The following is a 6,315-nucleotide window of genomic DNA, read 5'->3' as shown; positions in this document are numbered from 1 at the left end:
GTGAGATTTATATGCCCACTCAAGCCTGGAAAGGTTCAGTTTAGAGAAACGGAGCAGAGGTAAGAAGCACCCAGGGCAGAGATGTTTCCTGGAGAGGTAGGTTGAGCTGGGTTACACAGGCCTGAGAGGGGCACAGAGTTTCCCATTCCCACCATCTTCCCACTGCTGCCAAAGCAAGCTTCTAACCTCAGATCTTGTTCTCCTTTCTTCGGGCCTCCAGTGTAAAGTGCAAACCCCTGGTGGTGGGGTCTGCTCACCACTCCTCTCCCATCCCCAGCATTCTGTCCTGCCTTATTGGCTCAAAGTCCTACCCACCCACCCCCACACACAGGCCCTGGATGCAAGCATGCCTCCTGCTCCTTCTGCCTAGAATCCTACCCGCTCCCAGCCTCCGGCCCGCCTCCCCCTCTGGCCTACCTAAAGAACTCTCTCTACCAGAATCAGCTAAAATGTCTCCTTCTCCATGAAACCCTCTAGAAAAGTCAAGCATTTCCTCCTCCAGTTTCCCATAGCCTTTCCTACAACAGTTCTAATACAGCCATGATTACAGAGTAGGAATTATTTGTTGACATGCCTTTCTTGCTTGTGGCTTTGTGCTCATAGGGCAGGGAACATGTTCTCTTGGTCACTGCCTCTGGTCTCTCACATCCACTCTGTAGATAAAGAAATCATGAATTTTGCAAGGGTCATTGCCCAGGGCTCCAATTTTGATGGCTATTCCTCCCCACAGTTTCATCACCAGCTCATGAATTTCCCCTTTAGGAATCATAGTCAATGAAACATATACTGGAAACTTTTAGTAAATGTTGCCTTGAGAATACAAAGATGAAGGCATACACACTGTATTTTCAGAAAATGTGTCTGCAACACTTGGCCGTTCTGTGCTCCATTCCCACCGAAGGCAGGGTGATAGCACTCTGTACATTTTCAGCAAAGCTATCAAAAGTAAAGAATTAGATTAAAACATTTATAAACCACACATTTAGTGATACTCTAAATATAGGTAGTTCTTGTTATTCATGGCAGTTATGCTGTATACAATTACAAATGATTGCTTCTAGGGAAAATACAGTAAGGTTCCTTCCTGCAAGCTTCTGATCACAAGATCTTCATCAGTTTATCAATATATAACCTTGTTTCATGTGTGTTTCTGCTTAAAGACACCTTATTTAATAAATATTGTTGATTTATTAACACTGAACTCATGGCCAGCAGCTCTGTGACACACACCTGAGGTGGGATAACTAACACACATATTTTCTCTGTAAGGCACAGCACAGGTTTCTCTGGCTTAGGAACAACAGACAGCTTGTCAGCATTAGGCTTGGGGGAGTCACCAATAAAAGGCACAGAAATGTAAACAATGCCAGTGCTAAAGGGGCTGTGAAAAGCCCCATTGTTCACAGCAGGAGAGGGAAGTCGGCCTACAGGAGGCAGGGCGGCCCTTTTCTCATCAGCTGGGGTCACACAGATCAGTCAAATTTTTCACCACTTCACACATGTCCACAAATAAATGACTGCAAAGGCACTGTGAGTCTTGACTTGGGGCTACAAATAATTTGTAGCAAATGCACATAGTCATAAATGTAGAATCTGCAAACAATGAGGACTGCCTGTATCTAATAAGTGGTCAAGTTGGATCACCAAGGAATCAGAAACAATGCAATACATTTTTCAGGGCTTAGGGCCCCTGACAAGCTGGGAGAAATCCACAGGAGCCCGAGGAAAAGCCCAGAGAAGTTGCTGGGCATGGGTGGCAGGGGACAACAGCTAATTACCCACTTCTTATGGAAGAATTGCAGTATCTTATTAATCAGATTGGCTCTATTGGCCTTGACATACTAGTCAAGGTAATACAGGCTGAGAAATCTCAGATTCTTCCCATTACTCAATATTTTGAAAATTTATCTGACCCACTTATGTGGAAATTTTATGACCCATGCTTCAGACAAAAAATTAATTGTATCTTAAGAAAAAGGAAAATTGATAAACAATTTTAATAGCAGTCTGTTGGCAAATTGACAATCTTTCACGTGGCACCATCCTCAGTCTCTGTGGACAGGTACTGAGCCTGCTCTGCAAGAAACCTTGGTGCTGTCTGAGTTTGCAAAATGCCAGCTCCTTGTAGCATCGCACAAGTGCAGAGGGAAGCAGTGGAGCGTGTTGGCATGCTGCAGTGATGTGATGATGAGGTGGAAGGAGCTACAGCTGGGCTCTGGCTCAGTGCCTGTCAAGGCACCATCTGGGCTGAAGCTGGGCTTCACAGACCTACTGTGCATACAAATCACCTGGGAATTCTGTGGATGTGCAGACACTGGTTTAACAGGACAGAGTAGGGCCCAACTTGCCTTTCCAGCCAGTTCCCAGAGATGTTGAAGCTGCTGGTGAGCGGACCACACCATGGTTCCCAGTCACACCTGAACCTGCTCAGGATGGTGGAGAGGCTGGTGAAGCATAGATTGCCACTGCACCCCACTCCACCCCCAGAGCTTCAGACTCAGTAGCCCTGACTTAAAGCTTAAGAATTTGCCTTTTTAACAGTTCCCAAGTGACAATAATGTGCTCGCCTGGGGTTTGCACTTTCAATAGTGGTTTAGACTCAGCTAGTCAAACTCTTAGAACTTGGTGTCCTCCAGTTCCTGTACTGATGTAGTGATGACAGCCTTTCATCACTCTGGCAAAGAACTTCAGATTCCCATTAAAGGTATCGCTCCAATGATGATGTTCCCAAGGTCAGGGGCCACATCTTATATTCACTTGATATAATGTGGTATAGTAAGGACAAATTAAGACAATCTGGATTTATGGCAATTAAATGATGAGTTTAGCTGTCTGATGGGAACTTTTACCCTTCAAAATGCTTTGGGCCAACTCATACAAAGCTAATCACTGGCTGCTAGCTCTTACTCTCAATTCATTTTCACAAATTCTAAATTCCAATTTTTACAAATTCCTTTTTTATTTCTCTTTTCACAAAAGAAAATCCCTAGAAAGAAAGCAACTGGGGTAGAATGAGGGTGGTAGGGGACTAGGATTCCTTCACTTTGTATCTTCTATGCTTAAAACATGATCTATTTTAGATCATGTGTGTGCTCAATAAATACTGAGGAAGATGAAGGAAGGAGGGAGAGGGGAAAGGAGAAAGAAAGGGGAAGGGACGAGCTGCACACCCCTAGTTTCACAGGTAGGTTTCTATTGGCATGCCTTTAGAATAACTAAACTGAAAATCTTTCCAAAGACAGAGTTTCATGTTTACTTTTAGCTGGGTCTTTACTCCAGATGTTCTGTTTACTCCAGAGGTTCTCTGGTAATAAAAGTTCAAACAATTTCCTAATAATGATGATGATGATAAGGGTTAGAAACCAGTGTGTTACAACACCATTAGCTTATACAAAGCAGTTGGCAACTAGCTCACTGGGAAGGTATGACTATGGTCTGTTCATCAGACAAGGAGATCATCATCTTTCTCCTAACTGGGTTGATTGACAAGCAGAGCAGTCTGTCCTGGGCAGGATGGTGGCTGCCCACCAGGCACAGTCATGGCCTGTTCACCCAGCTAAACAGTACAGCCAGGCACCATCCACAGTGGAAGTGTCCCTTTGCTGAGGTGTTCCTAATACTGGTGAGGCCTGCCTGCCACCCCTGGCTATGACACTGATGTTTGCAAACATTTGCAAGGTGCCTCCTAGGTGCTGGTGATCCATGAAATTTGGGAAGGTTAAAGGGGAATCAGGTGCAGGCTATACCTAAAGTAGTTCCCAGTGCATCAGAGGGAAGAGAAGAGGAGTAAGTAGGTTTATGTTGCTCAGAGGGGTAGACAAAGGCTGTGAGACAGAGGAGGCGTGACAGTACACTCCCTCGGGGAAGTCAGGTAAGACTTTGAGAAGATGGTCACGCCAGCTCTCACAGATGTATAGAAGCACAGAAGCGACCCTGGGGCCGCAGGCAGGGGGCAGCGCAGGGGGTGGAGTGTGAAGTTGCCCATAGAGAAAAACAGGCACTGTTGTCAGTGAGGGTGGGGAGGTGTATCTGGTGTCCCGGCTTTGCACACCTGTCACTTTGGTCCACCCAGGCCAAGTAGCTATTTATAACAATACTTGTATGTATTGTTTCATTCAGGGTTTGATGACAAAAGCAAACAATTAGTTAAGAATGAAGGAGCCCTGACAACAGAAGAAACACATGGTTTACCACACAACTCCAGCAGTGTGTCCACTGAGAAAGGCCTGGCATTAATTTCCAATTTCTCATCACAAAGGAAATGTTCAAGTCCTTGGCCACTGGGACTCTGTTACCTCACATTTCTTTTCTTTTCCTGTTCGAGATCTGCTGGCCCTCATCTTAGTCTCCCACTGCCTTACCCTACCCCTTGGCACTGTTCTGTGGGTCCGAGTCCACACCCCCAGGCCTGCCGCAGTCTACTTCCAAGGCACCTTCCCATTACTGACCCTTCAGCAGCAGTTCTGCCATGCAGAGTGCTGCCTACTGTGTGGGTTATGGACCAATAAAAATGGCTTCTGTCTTTGGAGACAGGGTCCTCCAGCTTCATGTCCTTCTGTCTCATTTGGGTGTTTAATTTCCAGAGGAGCCGCCTGTGTGTTCTCAGAGATTAACAGCCTCCTCTGGTGGGACTACAGTATGTCCTGTTCCTTGGGCTCCGAAAGCAGCTTCCTGAGTGGATTTGAGCTGAAAAGATTTTGCCCTTTGAGGCAGAGTTTCCCTTGGAGGATAACACACAGGTCAGATTCACTTACTCAGCTGTGTTTGTGGAGCATGTTCTGTGTACTGGTGTTAACCCAGGTGCGGGAATACTGTGGTAACAACAGACGTCAATCCTCGTCCATCTGCATGCACTTCATCATGCACCTGCGTAATTCTGCAGACGTTTAAACTCCCACCTTAAATCACTCCATGATGGTCATTGTGTAGGTCACACAAAGGGCGAAATTCAAGAGCAGAATACACGCAAGCAGCTGTGAGAAATCATGTCTGCCATTAAGTGTTGTACACACCTGACCCAAGTGCCTGGTACATTCTTACTATTTTATTCACTAAACATTTATTAAGCATCTACTATTTACCAAGGATTTGTGTTCCTGCACAGTTGTCCTCAAACTGTGATATACATGTGAGTTACTGGGAAATCTTGTAATAATACAGATTCTGATTCATTTTGGTGGGGTGATGGGGGTTCAATAGGCTCATTGCTGGTCCATGGACCACACTTTCACTTATACTCTAGTGGAAGACAGACTGACAATTAGAGAACAGTGGATTGGTATGCAGGAATCACAGGGTAACAGAAGAACAGGATGGGGAAATATCACAAGACTGGTCTTGTGAAAATATATTTCTGGCTGCAGGGAGGTGAGAGAGAGACTGAGGACACAGTGTGACAATCTCACTGTGGCTCACACCGTAGGGCACGGACATCAGGCGGAGCCCCGTGCAAAGTGCTCCCTGGGCTTCCTTCCCTGATTCCCTGCTGCGGCCCTGTGAGGCGGGCCCTTGTGGTGGGCAGAGCAATGTCCCCCAGAGATCCTGGTTCCCAGAGCCTGTGGGTGTGCTAAGGGAGACTGGTCGGATGGACTTAAGGTTACTTATCACCCGACCTTAAAGCAGGGATAACAGAGTATCCTGGATCACTCAGGCAGGTCCAGTGTGATCACAGGGTCCTTAAACCAGAGGCGGAAGTGTCAGGGCCAGACTGGTGCCGTGGGCGGAGCCCGCAGAGAGACGGAAGGGCCCCTAGCCGAGGAAGGCGGGAGCACAGAGGGACGTGGCGGCCCTTTGAGCCCGGGGGACCCAGCTTCAGCAGCACCTTGCTTTCATCCCAGGGGGACCTGGAAGATAATAAATTTGTGTTGTTTTAAGCCACCAAAAAGTAAGGTAATTTGTTACAGAAGCCACAGGAAAGTAAAATAGTATCCTTTTAATAAAAGAAAATGGAGACACAGAGAAGTTCATTAACTTTCTAGTAAGGCTAGATCAGGGTCTGAGCCCTAGACCCACGTCACCTGCATTACAGTGAAGTCCTGGGCTTGGCACACAACACCTGGCAGGACATGTCGGCTGATATGAAAGGATTTAAGAGGTGAAGGAATCCAGGGCGACACCAAGGTTTCTGACTTCAGCTGCTCTTGGGGAAGTGATACCACTCACTGACAGGGTTGTAAGAACTGAATGAGCAACAGGCAATTATGGGAAAGGCCTAAAACATATTTGCATTTAATTTGCATACTCAGATGTAGGCTTTGCCGATAGTCAAGCTGAGCTATGGTAGTTCCTCCTAGGGAATAGCACCCTCCATAGGAC

This window comes from Manis pentadactyla, chromosome 3 (assembly GCF_030020395.1).
Source record: "Manis pentadactyla isolate mManPen7 chromosome 3, mManPen7.hap1, whole genome shotgun sequence".
Lineage (NCBI taxonomy): Eukaryota > Metazoa > Chordata > Mammalia > Pholidota > Manidae > Manis > Manis pentadactyla.
Note: the sequence above shows the minus strand (reverse complement) of the source record.